Raw genomic sequence first — 17,972 nt, forward strand, 5'->3', positions numbered from 1 at the left:
AGGAGCTCACCGCGGTCAATTTCTATGAAGCATGGTCATGAATGGGTGTCACGACAAGCTCATGTTGTGGGGGAGCTCAAACCGCAACTTACGACGTTGAGCTCGTGTTCGCCATCCACGATGAGCTTCACTCGTTGTCTTTGATGGGAAGGGTGCCATGTAGGTGAGCTTGACCCGTGGAGAAGAGCTCGCCTTATAGTTGCATTAGTGAGGGCCTTGTAGCTCGCCAGGTGAGGAGGGGTGCACTAGCCAAGGCCAGTGCATGTTGTTAAGGTAGGGCGAGCTCTATGCCTACCTAGATGCTCCTTTGGTCGTAGTGGGCAATAGTGTATGTTGTTTGAAGCATTAAGGTAACCTTAAAGCTCGGCCAATGGTCCATAACATTAAACGTTGCTCCTCAGCGATGGCGGGGAATGGTGCCCATCATTTGAAGCATCACTAGCGAGCTTAATGCTCACACCCACTAGTGCCAACCATGTTAAGCATTGGTCCTCGACAATGGCGTGCAATGGTTCCCACCATTTGGAATGTTGTAGGCGAGCTTACAGCTGGCCTGTTGGTCCTCGTCAGTGGCGGCCAATGGGCAAGCACGAAGCTCACCTATTGGTCTTCGGGGATGGCAGTCCTCACCCAAAGGCGCAAGCCAATGCACTCTATTTTTGAAGATGGGCTTACTTATGCACATAACATGCATGCTCTTGTTGCCTACTCGTAAAGTGTTTTGTAGACATCTATGAGTAGGCTTCTTGCTTGCCCATATCTTTTGCAACGGTGGGTAAAGTTTGCCCCTGGGCTCAATCTTATGCACATAGCGTGCATGACCCACATGCAAGTTAACGCACATGTAGACATGCGCGCGAGCTTCTTGCCCACCCATGTCTTTTGCAACAATGGACGGCCCATGGGGGCCATCAATATTGAGTCTAAAGTACACAATGAATATAGTCTTTTGAGAACATGATGAACTTATCTTTGTAGATATTTTCTCGATGGTTTTTCTAGACAACTCCATTCTTTATAGCTCACTACCTCTACCGCTCTTATCTTCCTTGGAGTGTAATGCCTCCTTTGCATTGGATTAACTTTCATTGGGTCATGCAACGTTTGGTTTTAGAAAGTGACAATGGGCAATCCCACAGATATCACCAAATTGTTAATGCATTTTTGGACTATGGTGGAACAGTATGGTTGGATAACCCTCTTTTGTAACAACAAACTCAGAAAATGCACTCAATTCTAATCTGTGAGGGATCAGTTCCTCCAGAAATGACTTTATTAATCTTTCTTCAATGAATTACATCAAAGATTACATGCATTTTTACACACAACACCGACGTTAAGTCAGTTATGAATTAAGGGCATTTTAGTACATTCCATCAGCTAAGTAAGGGTACAAATGTAATCATATACTACTTAGTGGCATGTGCCATCACGTGCACAACTAACTTCCAACTGCTATTGGTTAACCTTCAGTAAATAGCTCTCCTTCATACTCTTTCCTTCATTTCTCCTTCAGACTCCACAAGGTCAGGATGCTGGTTCCTCAACTGTTCAACAAGAACTCATGTAGCGTCTTCCTCAGAAGCTCCTCTCCATTTAATCAGCAACTCAACGAATGGTTTATTATCAATAGGGGTCATTCTTCTTTGCAGCACTTGCCCTAGATCAGCTCAAAATGCACCATGAGAATCCTACAATGGTAACACAGACGAAACATTCTTCAACGGCCTAACATGCTTCTTCAATCTAGACACATGAAACATAATGAGTATACGAAAGTGCACTCTAAATACTATATTATTGGACTAAAATGCTAAAGTGTAAATAAAAATAATAGGAATTAATGTGTATTTTTTAATTGAGTTTCTATTTACTTTGGAATACTCCTTAGCAGATTTTTATATTTAATTTCAGAGTCTATAAAAGAGCAAGTCCAAACCCAGTCAAATTCAAAGGACTTTCAAGTGGGCAAGATGTTGGAACAACCAAAAAACTTTCAACAAGTGTAGGACTCTTCAAATAAGGATAATGATGGGGTTGAGAGTAATTCGGATCAAGAGAAAAAGTCAGTTCGAAATTCGCTAGAAGACACACCTGTACATACTTTAGTATTTTGATCATAACGTTCCACTCAAATATCGGATTGATGCGATTCTTGATGTGTTAGAAATTTATCTTAAAGGGCTACAAAGTTGTCTCTAATAATGATTTCAAAATTCGAAATCCTAAAACACATACATGGCTGCCAAGTTAAGTCAAAAACTTTAGATGATTTTGTATGCGAGGAATATGAAAGACATTAGGATTTCTTTCCTACCCTATATAAGTATTTCATTAGCACGAAATTGGGGGTTCATGGAGGGGAGACGACTCAGTTCTAAAGAGGGGGAGCAGAATTTCTTCCATGGCCACTGTTTGCTTCATTTTTATCTTGAGATTTTTGTTGCCCATTATATTTCCGGGTAACTAAATTCTCAAGTAGAGCTAGGAATGAACTTGCACATTAGATGGTATTTTTAATTTACTTTTGATTATGTATTTGATTTTCAATTACTAAAACTCATTTGTTTTATCATTCTCAATTCATTGTTGATGTTTTCTTCTCCGAATAATCATAGAATTTATTCTATTTATGGATTCAGTCATGCTTTTTCTATTGAATAGATTAGCTCTTTGATTATGTTTGGATCAATTATTTATCTATATTGATTTAATTTTTTGCTACAATATTGCTTCCTGAGTATATTGTCATCGTTGGATTTTTTCAATAGTAATAATAATTTATGTATTTTAAAAGTAGTGAATGATTTTTCAAATAGTTACATTTGGTTTAATCTTGGTTTATAAATCTATACCTTCCAATTGGGAATATGGGAATTGAGTTATTCAATGAATTAAGAATAATAAAATATCATATTTGTGCAAGGGATTCACGACGCCTACTGTTTGTCAAATTTGAGTACTTTTTCCATTAGTCACTTTGCTTCACTTTAATTTGAATTTAAAATTAATATTTGTCATCCATTAATCATTTAATATTTTTCTTTAGTTCTTTGTTCCTTCTACTATTCTTTTAATTTGTCTCTCTGTGGAATCGACACCCCAAAGCTGTGCTACAACTACCGCGTTATTCTTTGGGCGTAATCAAGTTTTGGCTCCGTTGCCAGGGAGACAGTAGAAGAATTGCTAGATAGTTTTTCTTTTCAGCAATTTGTAAAGGTGGTAACTTCGTTCCCTCTTTTAGCTTGCTGCATTATTATTATTTTTTTCTTTCTTTTCATTGTATTTTTAGTTTTTATTATTTTGTTACTTTGCATGCACAGATATAGAGACACCTTGGGTAGAGTCGCAATCAAAGTTTTTAAATCCTTTATTTCACAATCCATCTAGTCCCGAAGAAATGAGTGAACATGAAGATCAGCCCATTAGAACTCTTCATGATTACCTACACCCTACACGCACAGGCACACCATTATGCATCATGTTTCCAGCTAATACTTGTCAACTGGATTTTAAAACAGGGATGATACAGTTACTCCCTACTTTTCATGGCTTGGAAAATGAAAATCTATATATGCATATTAGGGAGTTTGAGGAAGTAGTTGCAACTTTTCTTAGTCAAAATGCAACTGATGACGTTGTGAGACTTAAGTTCTTTCCTTTCTCTTTGAAGGATAGAGCTAAAAGTTGGCTATACTCGCTGAGACCACGATTTATTGGGTTATGGAATGAGATGACTCAGGTCTTCTTTAATAAATATTTTCCTCAACTTAAGACCAACGCTTTAAAAAGGCAAATCTCCACCTTTGCACAAAAGGTGATGGGAATCGGTCTAGATTCTCCATCCATTTGACTTGATTTTTGCTTTCTTCGGGAGTTTTCAAATTGATTGTGGGTTCAAAGAATTCCGTTCCCGCGGGTTCATATTAAAAGGACAGTGAGACTTTGTATCAGTCTTAGGAGAGATTTAAGGATTTGTTGAGTATGTGTCCTCACCACACCATGGATATGAGAATTGGCACTTAGTAAGCTATTTTGAGGAGGGACTTACACCTAGAGAGCGCAAATTTGTGGAGAAGATGTGTAATGGTGAGTTCTTATATAAAGATCCTGATGAGGTCATAGAATACCTCAATGAACTTGCTAAAAAAGCTCACATTTGGACTAGACCTAGTGCTACTGAGAGCACAAATAGGTCATGACCTACAGGAAACCCAAACGGTGGTGGAATTTACCATCTCAGGGAAGAGGATAGCCTAAAGGCTAAGGTTGAGATGCTCACTAGGGAGCTAGATGTGTTAAAGACTAAGGGCTTAAAGCCAACACACGTGGCTAATCATGCAGAGTCTTTTGGACCATGTTTTGTGTGTGGCGGGGTAGATTACATTGCCCAAGAGTGTCCCACACTTGCTGAGATGAGAGGAATGTATGAGGAACAATGTAATACCTTAGGTATGTACAAGAAACCTTTTATACCTTACTCTGATACCAATAATTCGGGGTGGCGCAATCACCCCAATTTTAGCTGGAAGTCTGAAAATAAGCCTCCTGCACAACCCCCTAGATCATATCATGCACCATATCATGCACCTTCATCTTCTAGGAGTCATTTAGAAGACATTTTGCATGCTTTTATTGAGGCATAGAGTAAAACTAATCAAAAGTTTGAATCTTTGATTATGCAGGTTATTGAAGAAAATAAGGAGATAAAAAGCCATGTATCCAAGTTGATGAGCTCTTTAAGTGTGAATGAGCATGGCAAGTTCCCTTCTCAAACTCAATCCACATCCCAAAGTCGACATATGGCTCAAGGAAATTTGAAGGAGGTCAATGCCATTGTGACACGAAGTGGTAAGTCCTTACACATGCCGTCAACTGATTAGCCAGAGGATGTTGAAGAGAAACAAAGCAATGATAGTGCTGAGTTTCCCAAGAGCCCAATTAAGGTACCATTTCCTCAAGCTTTAAAATCTGGTATGCGAACTTTGGATTCTAACAATGAAATCTTGGAGAACCTCAAGCAGGTAAAGATCAATCTTCCTTTTTTGCATGTTATTAAACAAGTTCCTACTTATGCAAAAGTTCTTAAAGATTTGTGTACAGTTAAGAGGAAACACCATGTTAAGAAGACAGCATTCCTGATAGAGCAAGTTAGTGCTCTAATTGAGTAGCGAATTCCTCCTAAATACAAGGATCCTAGTTGTCCAACCATTGCATGTAATATTGAGAATCATGAGTTTGGGCAAGCGTTGCTAGATTTAGGAGCTAGTGTAAATTTGATACCTTATTCCATTTATTTGCAGCTTGGTTTGGGTGAAATTAAGCCTACTTCTGTTGTGCTTTAGTTGGCTGACCGTTCAGTTAAGAAACCAAGAGGGATAGTTGAGGATGTTTTTATCCAAATTGACAAGTTTTACTACTCTGTTGTTTTTTTAGTTTTGGATACTCAGTCGGTTGTTGACTCCGACTCTAAGATTCCTCTCATATTAGGTAGACTTTTCTTTGCTACGGCTAATGCACTTATAAATTGCAAGAATGGGCTAATGAAACTATCTTTTGGAAACATGACCGTGGAGGTCAACATATTCCACATCAGTAATCAGCCCATGGAGGATGATGAGTGCCACCAAACGTACATGATTGACACACTCATAGATAAGGCAGTTCACACAACTCATGATTTTGATTCCCTTGAATATTTTCTTGTTAATTCTGAGTTTGATACTATGAATTATTCATTTGATGTTGTTGATGTTTGTGATGGTTTTGATGAACCTCATGATTATGGCCCACATATTTGGCAATCGAAATTTGAGCTATTTAAGAAAAATGAAAAGCAGATTCCTTCAAGCATGGATAGTCCCAAATTGGAATTGAAGCCACTGCCCTCAGGTCTTAAGCATGCATTTCTTGGCCGAGGAGACACTTTTCCTGTTAGTATTGCATCGAAATTGAATGCTAATAAGCTTAGAAAATTTCAGTAGATCGAGTTGGAGGAATTGAGAAATGATACTTATGAGAACTCTAAAATCTATAAGGCTAAAACAAAAGTGTTTCATGATAAAAATATTTTGAGAAAAATGTTTAAGCCTAATGATCGAGTGTTCTTATATGATTCTAGACTCCATAAGCACCCAGGCAAACTTAGGTCTAGGTGGACCGACCTTTTGTAGTGAAGAATATTTTTGCAAATGGAACGTTAAAAATAGAGGATCCTCAGGATGGTCGGATCTTTAACGTAAATGGTCAACGCCTTAAAGCATTAATTGATAGGCATGTTTTGGAAGTGGAAGACATTCCACTTGTGGATCCGGTCTATCAACCTTGACCACACTACACAGGTATGTTTTTCTTTATTTGTTTTGTTTGTTTTGTTTTGTTTTTGTTTTCTCTTATCTTCTTTCTTTTCCTTTTTGTTTGTTGTTGTTTTCTTTATTTTTGTTTGCAGGTTAGTTTCATTTTGTCATTTCAAGTTACCATCTTTGGTGCTTAGTGAGCTACCCACATCACTCATCAAGTGTATTCTACCATTTTTAGTTACTCCTCATTCAAATTTGATTCTTAAACATCGAGGACAATATTTCATTTAAGTTGGGGATTGGTGGTGCAAATTCAGTATTTAAAATGTTTGTTGGAACTCTATGGCATATTTTCACGTGTCAAATTTTTTTTTTTAATTTGCATCACATGTGCATCCATGTGTTCTCATTCTCATTCATAGCCATCTTCGTGAATTCACCCAACCCACCATAATTATTTTTTACTGAAGCATCCACAAAACCCTTAATGCACTCATCCAAGCTTTGTGGTCAAATGGTGGTTTGACATATGTAGCTAGAGAACTCTTTTGCTTAAGTATTCATGTGAGTTTTGAAAAAGATTGAGACCCTACAACTGCAGTAAATTGTGATAAGCATTCATTGATCTGTTGAATTGGACACTTCTTTTAAGAATATTATTACATGGTTTGTGGTAAGATGGTGGGATATACTTAGGATATGACGAATGTCAACTTAGGATCAACGTTTGAGCCTTTTAAGCTAACCCTTTCCCTCATATACCCCTAGTAGCCAACTTTGAGCCAATAAACGCATGTAGTTTTTTCTTTTCATATGTCCACATTATCCATACCTGTCCACATTGGAGTATAACCTATACATTGATTTTCCATACCCTTGTTACTTCCAAGTGTGTACTAGATGTGGAATTCTTCTTTTTTTTACACGAAATTAAAAAGAGAAAATGGAAGAACATGAGTAACAAGGTGTTCAAGTGAGTGAGCTTCAAAGAAAAAATACCAAGGCTGGGTAGAAATAGCAAAATACCTGGGTGACATAATTGTTCACCAAATTATTAAGAAAAATAAAAATAGGCATTATTCGATGATTTGAAAGGTTGAAGAGTGAGTACATTAAGTGAGAAATGTAGTTTATTGTGAGGTTTAATAAGATTCCCTTTGTATGTACTTGGAAGTTTTTGAATCATTTTCTTCCTTTCTTTTCATATAGCCCATAACTTAAGCCACGTTACAACCTTTTGTGTTGACCATTCTGATCCGAAGTAAGTTTTTGGAAAGAGTGGTGGAAGTCTCATTTGTTAGTGTTCCTATCATAAGATCAATGTTTGCTTGTTGCTTGCACATAATTGCCTAATTCCCCATGAGAATGTGTGTACACCCATTGTCAACTTCATAGAGAGAATATTCACACAAAACACTTTTATGCCTTTGAGTTATGGAGTTGAACCTTTCGCTTGAGATGTTCTTAATGTTGCATGTGTCAGGGCTTCTGGTGGATTGCTATTGGTGGATTGCTTGTGATAGGGTTATTGAATTCTTAAGATTGCTTTGATATGTGAGTTTGGAAAGTGTGACTTGGTGGCCTTTGTGTGTAATTTTCTTTGGTCTCTTTCGTTGTTTTGGCATGAAAATTGCTAGGGACTAGCAATAAGCAAGTTGGGGGGTGTGATGAGTATACGAAATTGCACTCTAAATACCATATTATTATACTAAAATGCTAAAATGTGAATAGAAATAATAGGAATTAATGTGTATTTTTAAATTGAATTTCTATTTACTTTGGAATACTCCTGAGGTGATTTTTATATTTAATTTCAGAGTCTATAAAAGAGCAAGTCCAAACCCAGTCAAATTCAAAGGACTTTCAAGTGAGTTGGAACAACCAAAGAACTTTCAACGAGTGTAGGACTCTTCAAATAAGAATAATGATGGAGTTTGTGTAACGTCCCATTCCCGCAGGGATCGAAGAGTTACTCCCTATAACTTAAAACTCACAATTCATCAATATATTTATAGACTCCAAAATATAACGTCATCAAAATACTACAAAATCTCTTAATAAAATCCACCACTTGTCAGAAATCTTCTATGAGTAATCCACTATGCTTAAATAATCATCTCACCGATGCTCCATAATCCTGATCCTTAGCTGGACTATTCAAAAATCATCTGAAAAATAATTGGAGATAAGGGATGAGTTATCAACAACTCAGTAAGCAGAGGACATATACTAGTATGTAAACATGAGCATTTTTACAGAGTTCAGAATGCAGAAAACAAACATTTCAATATCAATATGCAAATCTCAACAATACATATTATCAGAAAACTAGAGTGACTTTTCAAACATTTCATATTCAGAAAACCAAATTTTCATATTCAAAGACTCATTTGGCACAACATGACTGAACATCTTCGTCTTATCATATCATATCAGAGCATCATGTCAGAACAGAGACCATGTTTAACCCTCGTGGTAGGGTTGTGCATCCTGCGGAAAGCCAAGCAGAACATAAATCACCATGTAACCAAAGTGATTGCACTCAGAACAGAAATTCACTATTATATCCTGTGGCGGGCCAGAGGTCACTATTGTATCCCGTGACAAGGCCAGAGGTCACTATTTTATCCCGTGACAGGGCCAGAGGTCACTATTATATCCTGTGACAGGGCTAGAGGTCACTATTGTATCTCGTGACAGGGCCAGAGGTCACTATTATATCCCGTGACAGGGCCACATATCAAAGCAAAACAGAATCAGAATCACCATATCAGAGTCAGAATCAGAGTCAGAGTTAGAACAGAATCAAAAAGTCATGCCAAAGGTTTTTCAGATGCCACATCATATCAAAACAGAGTACTGATATTCAGATCATTTCACATTTTTCAAAACAGATTCAGAACATCTTCACATCACATGCGAACTTTATCAAATTTTCATATTCACTCATTTGTCTCAGTTCAATAACAGAATGTCAAAAATAAGCTCATGTCTATACCACTCATGACAAAATATTTTCTTCTTAAACAGAATCTCATGAGTAATGCAGAACAAATATCTGAGGTTGTTTTCAAATTTCTTTTCATAACAAAACATGCACATTTTCCAAAAAGGAACCTCAGTTCATTTTATTTAATGCAAAGTCTAATATAGAAATTCCGCTTATCTGGACTTCTTAGGTTTATCGGAATTTTCCTTAAAATGTCGAACAATAATTAATCGTCACCTATAAAATAATCACGTAATTCTCGTAAATTTTCAATTAATCACGTATTTCGATATTTAATCCTAAACTTCTAAAATAACCTATTTAATTCCTCAAAATCTAAAATTCTCAAAATTCCCAAAATACCATCATTTTCTAAGACCATCAATATCCACTTAATCGAATTCGTACTGAAGAATAAAATTTATCGAATAAGTATTATGTTAATTATAGAAAAAAATTAATATTCAAAATATCTAAAATACCAACAATATTTTATAAATCAAAAGAATACATTGGTTACTAAAATTTGCCTAAAAGAAGTCATGAAAAAAAACTCATCTCTTAAGAAAAATAGATTTACTTCTTTTAACTAACAATATTATCAAAATACAATATAATATTTATTGAAACTTAAAGCAAAAATCCTATTTAAATATAAACTCAACAAAAAACTTCTCACTCGAAAACTAAAACCGGGAACTTCCCACATATATATATATATTAGGTTAAAACTAGTAAGTGCCCAAGTTAAAACTTTACTTATAAATATACATACACACACACACACACACACACACACACACACACACACACACACACATATATATATATATACACCTTATACATAAAACAAACGATAAACATACACAAGAATAAAAGAAAAAATGCAGCGGCGGCAGGGACTCACCAAGATGGTAAAGTGCGACGGCGCAGTGTACGATGGGAGGTGGTGCACTCGGTGGCTATGCACTGGAAGAGAAAGAGAGAGAGAGAGATGCACGATGAGAGAGATAACGGAGAGAGAGAGAGAGAGAGAGAGAGAGAGCTTACGGGATGACCAAGCCGAACGTGAGAGAGAAAACAGAGAGGGAGATTACCATGCAGCGAAGGTGGCATGAGGCAGACTTGGGGTGATGGAAAACTTCGCCGGCGGTTTTTGGAGCCGCAACGTTAAGGAGCTCTCGGTGGTTAGTGGTTTTAATGGCTCAAGGTAGGAGGAAAAACATCCTCTATTTCGGGAGTGAAGAACAAAGGCTTGCGGGATGGCTATCGAAGGCTACACTGGTGGGTTCATAGCTGGATCATGGTGGCGGCATATGGCAGCGTTGAGGAGGAGCATGCGGCGACTTGACCTCCTTGGGAGGCTGCGTTTTCCATGAGACGGTTGGGTAAAACCATGAAGATGCAAGTTGGCTTTTGGCCGTGCGTGGGCGAGTCTCTTGTCGTGCGATCCGCGTGCTTAGCGTCTCACGTGGTGCTACCTGTGGTGATGATCCTCCTCTGCTGGCCATGGGTGGTGCACTGCAGAAGTGCACGGTGGTGTTTTTCCTATTGGCTGAGGACCAAGCTAGAGGGTGGTGCTGCTTGCAAAGAGGAGTTGTTGGCTACGGTTTTGCGTGGCAGGGCAGCGGCATGAGGTTTCTTCATGCTGGAAGTATGTGTGTATTTATATTGGTGATTGAACCAAAAAAGAAAACCCTAGAGGGATGAGGGAGACGTGCGTGCGGGTGAAAACTGTGTTGTGCGTGTGTATGGAGTGGATAAAAATACACTAGAGACGTGTGTGATCATGGATGCCATGAGCGACAGGAAACTTAGGGGTAAAAAAAAATATAGACAGAAAGAAGAAGAAAAAATAATAATAAACATGCGGAAAAAAAAAATTAACATGTGAAGAAAATATAAATATAAATATAAATAAATAAAATGAGCTTGATTGGATCCGGGTGTTACAGTTTGAGAGTAATTCGGATTAAGAGAAAAAGTCAGTCCGAAATTCGTTAGAAGACACACATGTACATACTTTAGTATTTTGATCATAACTTTCCGCTCAAATATCGGATTGATGCGATTCTTGATGTGTTGGAAAGCTATTTTAAAGGGCTACAAAGTTGTCTCTATTAAGGATTTCCAAAACTCCTAAACACGTATGTGGCTGCCAAGTTGAGTCAAAAAATTTAGACGATTTTATATGCGGGAATATGAAAGACATTAAGGTTTCTTTCCTACCAAAGTATTTCATTAGCACGAAATCGGGAGTTCATGGAGGGGAGACGGCTCAGTTCTAAAGAGGGGGAGCAGAATTTCTTCCATGGCCACTATTTGCTTCATTTTTCTCTTGAGATTTTTGTTGCTCATTATATTTCTGGGTAACTAAATTCTCAAGTAGGGATAGGATTGAACTTGCAAATTAGATGGTATTTTTAATTTATTTTTTATTATGTATTTGATTTTCAATTACTAAAACTCTTTTATTTTATCATTCTCAATTCATTTTTTATGTTTTCTTCTCCAAATAATCATATAATTTATTTTGTTTATGGATTCAGTCATGCTTTTTCTATTGAATGGATTAGCTCTTTGATTATATTTGGATCAATTATTTATCTATATTGATTTAATTTTTTGCTGCAATATCGCTTCCTGAATATATTGTCGTCGTTGGATTTTCTTAATAGTAATAATAATTTACGTATTTTAAAAGTAGTGAATGATTTTTCAAATGGTTACATTTGATTTAATCTTGGTTTATAAATCTATACCTTCCGATTAGGAATTTGGGAATTGAGTTCGCAGTTGAGTTATTCAATGAATTAAGAATAATTAAAATATCATATTTGTACAAGAGATTTCCGACGCTTTACTGTTTGTCAAATTTGAGTACTTTTTCCGTTAGTCACTTTGTTTCACTTTAATTTGAATTTAAAATTAATCTTTGTCCTCCATTAGTCATTTAATATTTTTCTTTAGTTCTTTGTTCCTTCTACTATTCTTTTAATTTGTCTTTCTGTAGAATCGACACCCCAAAGCTGTGCTACAACTACCGCGTTATTCTTTTAGTGTAATCAAAACACTAGATGTACAACTAACTCCTGTGGCAATTCTAGCCTATAGGCTATTGTCCCAATACATTCCAGCACCTTAAAGGGACCACAATACCTTGCTGCTAACTTGGGATTCACAACATCTCCTACAGTGTTCTGTTTATACTTTTGCAATTTCAAGTAAACCATATCACCAACTTGAAACTGCCTGTAAACATGCTTTTTATCGTATTGGTGCTTCATGTTAACCTGTGCTGCCAGCAAATTCTTCTTCAATAAGGACAGAATTTCTTCTCTCGATCTCAACTCAAAATGTACTACCTCATTCTGAGTTGTGCCAACTACATATTGCAACAAAGTAGGAAGGGTCACACCATACAAGGCCTCAAATGGTGTGATCTTAGTGGTTGAATGTATAGAGGTGTTATACCACCATTCTGTCCAAGGCAGCCAATGGCTCCACTGCTTAGGTCTATCAAAAACAAAACACCTCAAATACTGTTGAACACACTTGTTAACAATTTCAGTTTGCCCATCTGATTGAGGATGGTAAGTAGAACTGAAATGTAACCTTGTGCCATGCAATTTGAAAAGCTCCTTCCAAAACCCAATGGTAACAGGATCTCAATCAGTCACACTTGTTGCAGGCATTCCGTGCAACTTAAAAACTTGTGAAATAAAAAGCTTGGCTACTAAAGTTGCAGTATAAGGATGGGACAAGGGAAAAAAGTGAGCATATTTAGTAAATCTATCAACTACCACCAGAATTATAGTAAACCCTTTTGAATTAGGAAGAGCATCTATAAAGTCCATAGAGATATCACTCCATGACCTCACAGGAATAAGCAATGGCTGCAACAACCCTGCTGGTAGCAAAATCTCTACTTTACATTTTTGGCATACTTCACATTCTTTAATATACTGCTTGATGTCTCTTCTCATTCTAACCTAAATAAAATCTTCTTTGGCCTTGTGTCTAGACTTTTGGTATCTTGAATGCCCTCCAAAAGCACTGATGTGAATGAATTGTAGAATCTGGTGCTTCAAAGGAGACTTAGTTGACAAAAACAGTCTCCCTTTTTTGAATAACAATCCATTCTTTACTACAAAAGCTTGGTTCAGCAACTCTCCTTGTTGCAATTTCATGCAAATTCCAGAGATCTCCTCATCTTGCAAATAGGAATCTTTCAGTTGTTGTAGCCACATTTAATCTAGAACTGTAATAGCAGATAACACTGCCTCACCCTCAACTATCTCATCCCTTCTTGAAAACGCATCTGCAACCACATTTCCCATGGCCTTTTTATACTCAATAGTGAAGTCATAACCCATTAACTTGCTAAGCCATTTCTGTTGTGATGGTGTCCCTATCTTCTGCTCCAACAGAAATTTCAAGCTTTGTTGGTCAGTCTTGATCACAAATGTGGTTCCCAAGAGATAAGGCCTCCACTTCTTTACAGCCTATACCAATGCAAAAAATTCCTTCTCATATGCACTTAAATCTAAAGCTTTGTCTTTCAAAGGTTGGCTAAGGAAAGCCAAAGGTCTTCACAGCTCTAACACCTTTACCTGAGGCATCACACTCAATCAAAAATAATTTAGCAAAGTCAGGTAATGCAAAAACAGGTGGTTGAGAAACAGCCTGCTTTAATGCTTCAAATGCCTGTGTAGCTGAATGTCCGTAGTGAAAAGCATCCTTCTTAAACAAATCAGTAAGAGGAGCAGCAATTAATCCATAATTCTTCACAAATTTTCCATAATACCCAATTAATCCAAGAAACCCTCTCAATGATGTAAAGGACTTGGGAAAAGGCCATTCAACCATGGCCTTGATCTTGGATGGATCAGCCTGCACTCCCTCAGTAGACACTAAATGTCCAAGATAATCAATTTGTTTACAACCAAATCTGCATTTACTTCTTTTTGCAAACAGTGTATGTTTTGCTAACACCTCCAACACCAGAGTCAAATGTTGTAAATGATCTTCTCTACTCTTACTATATATTAAGATATCATAAATAAAAATAAAAATAAAAAAACCCTATCACAAATTCCCTTAAGAATGACTGAAATATCTCATTCATCAATAACTAAAAGGTAGCAGGAGCATTGGTTAAGCCAAAAGGCATAATCAAAAATTCATAATGGCATTGATGAGTTCGAAATGTTGTCTTCTCAATATCAGCCTCCCTCACTCGAATTCGATGATAGCCAGATCTGAGATCTAGCTTAGAAAAAAATGGTAGCTTCACACAACTCATCAAGAAGCTCATCCACCACAGGAATAGGAAACTTTTTTTTAACAGATTCCCTATTCAAAGCTCTGTAATCAATGCACATATGCCAAGAACCATAAGCTTTTCTAACTAGAATGACAGGTGAGGAAAAAGGAGATTAACTACACCTTATTACTCCTGCCTCCAGAAACTCGTTAACTATTTTTTCAATCTCAGTTTTTTGTACAAAGGGATACCTATATGGCCTCATAGAAATAGGCATTGTACCCTCTTTGAGATTAATTTTGTGACCATGGCTTCTCTTGGGTGGCAAGCCTTTAGGCTCCTCAAAAACTGCAGAAAATCTCTTCAGAATCTCTTCAATTCCATCATCAACTTCTTCTTCAACATTAGTCTGCTGATGTTGTATTAACTGTAAAAACATGCCTTTCCTTTCAATTGTAATCAATTGACAAATCTACACATCCTCTACTAATTCTGACTTAGTAGTATTCATCCCTCTAATTGTCACTGATTTCTTGTTCTGCTCAAATGACATAATAAGGCCATTAAAATCCCACAACACAGGACCCAAAGTTCTCAACCATAGCATTCCTACTACCATATCACAACTCTCAAGAGATAATAAGAAAAAATCAGTACTAAACAAATTACCTTGCATATGGAACTGCAACTGCTCTATCATTCCTTCACTTCTCATCCTTTTCCCATTTGCCACTCGTACTTCAAATTGTTTTCCAAAATTCACCTCTGATCCCACCTTATTAGCAATCATGAGATCAAGAAAATTATGTGTACTACATGTGTCCACAAGAATGACCACAGAACAATTTAGAACCTTGCCATGAATTCTCATAGTTCTTAGGCTTAAAGATTCTGCAATAGCATGCAGGGATATTTCAGGAACCTCAGACTGTGCTAGTAACATATCAACATCATCGAGATCCTCTACCAACTCACAACCTTGCACTTCCTCTCCACCAAATAATTCCATCCCTTCCATCACAAATATTCTGGCCCTCTTACACTTGTGACTAGAGTTTCATTTCTCATCATAGAAATAGCACAAACCCTTCTCTCTTCTTTCTTTCATCTCAACGGGGCTTACTTTTTGCACAGGTAAGGAAGCTTTGAAATTACTAGTTCTCCCTACCACAGTGTTTTCTTTCTTCCAACATTATTGTCAAATCCATTCCCTCTTACAAGAAATGGTACATAGGAAGCTTGATAACTTCCCCCCTTTATTCCCCCCACGAGCACTACAAATGTACTGCTCTTGAATCTTGGCAAGACCAAAGGCAGAATTAAGATTCTGAGGATGAAGCATCCTCACAGGCAGCCTTAATTCATATTTCAATCCACTCAAGAACATACTCAATTTATAGTTCTCAGATAATCCTTTCAATTTATTGGATATCATCTCAAATTGAGTCTTATATGCAGCTATTGCAGTGATTTGCTTAAGTCGAGTAAGGGCTTCCATGGGATCATCAAGGATGAATTCCCAAACCTCAACTGTAAGGTCTCGATAAAAGAACTCCAAGAATAAAAAATTCTAGTCTCTTCAGCATCTTGAAACCAGATTAAAGCACTACCCTCCATGTAAAGTGATGACATTAAGATCATTTGTCCATCCGGCATAGTATATAAAGCAAAATAATGATTTACTTTATAAATCGATCTCGTAGGATTAGTCCCATCAAATCTTGGAAAGTATAGTTTAATTGAACAAAATTGAATACCTCTTGATACACCCATCTGCTCATAATTAATATCTTCGTGTCGGCCACTACCATGCTGATGACCCATTCTTCCACCATTAACAGCCTCAAGTAAAACATCTATCTTGGAATTCAGTACCTCTAACGCTCCTTGATGATCTTCCAACTTCTTTCCTTGCTGCTCTTGAACTTGACGTAACCCCACCACCATCTTCTCTAACTCCTTGAAACGAGTTCCCTCCGCCATCAGGAAAAAAATGTCTCCCAAATGTTCGAACTGCTCTAGCATGTGCCATCACGTGCACAACTAACTTCCAACTGCTATTGCTTAACCTTCAATTGATGGCTCCCCTTCAGACTCTTTCCTTCATTTCTTCTTCCCAGTGTACATAACATCTTCTCCCAATGTGGCGGTGCTTGGTGGTGGGCATCTATGGCTTGCATAATATAAATAAATGGCGAGAACTAAAGGAGACAAAAGTCACTCTAAATTGAGTTGAATAAAAGCTCGCTGGTCTTCTCTATGCTACAATCACTCCTGTAGAGATGGCAAGGAAAAGTGGTAAAAAAAATTTACAATTCTTCTACATACAAGCGAGTTAATGCTCGAACCTGTGCACGAAATCTGACGTGACAATACCTGTTTTATTGAAAAAATAGAAAGAATAAAAACACGAAGAAGAAAGGAAGAAAGAAGATGTCCTGTACGCAAAAGAACTAACTGGAGAAACCCGTATCCTCCCTCTTCGGTGATTGCAATGTGAAAAAATAGATACAATGTTCGTGGTTTCTCATTTCAATGGTTTCTTTGTTCCTCTGTCAGGTTCTTCATGTCTGTGTAAAAATAGGTTACGGATCTCATAAAAGAAAAAGTTTAAATTCAACCCATTTTGTGGAAACAAAATATGGAAAGAAAAAGAAAAGGTATACTTATTTTTCTTCAATGGGCCAAAATATAATGCCCATTCCAAAATATTGATTCATTCTAGATTTAGTCCTATACCCATTTTTCAGTCTATACCCATTTTTCAATCTAAATGGCCATTTCTTTTTTTGCCTTTTTCTTCAAATGAGTTATATAGAGTCAGTCCATTCCTTTCCATTTTTTCTCTCTCATAGAAGGTCCATTTGGAGATTCTTACATTCACCACGTGAAAAATAGAAATGATATGTTTGGATAAATGATTTAAAAGGAGTGTATCTCGACATCAGTTTCTAATTTAAAAGAATAAATCTATCATTCACTTGTAGAGTTGTTTGTTGTTGTTGAAGGGGAGGAGGAAAATTAGGATTAGGGATGGAAGGAGATGGGGGAGGAGACAGGGGAGGAGATGGAGCTAGAAGGAGGTCTTGTACGAACTTAAAACACACTGTTTGAAAAAGGTAGTGATAGGTTTACTATCCTATTACTACATATCTACTACCAAAAGGCCTTTTAAGTTTTTTTATTTTTTTTATCATTTTCTTTTAAATATTTTTTTAACATCTTTAATCACTAAGAAAAAATTTAAAATATATATATTTATTAATACACACTTCCTTAATCATTAAATAAAATAAAAAAAATAAAAAAAATCAAATATAAAAATAGTAATAAATGGGTAGTAGTAGGGTAGTAATCCTATCATTCGTTTGAAAAATAATGAAATGAACCGATTCATTTTAGTCTATATCTCCCTGCG

This window comes from Juglans regia, chromosome 16 (assembly GCF_001411555.2).
Source record: "Juglans regia cultivar Chandler chromosome 16, Walnut 2.0, whole genome shotgun sequence".
NCBI lineage: Eukaryota > Viridiplantae > Streptophyta > Magnoliopsida > Fagales > Juglandaceae > Juglans > Juglans regia.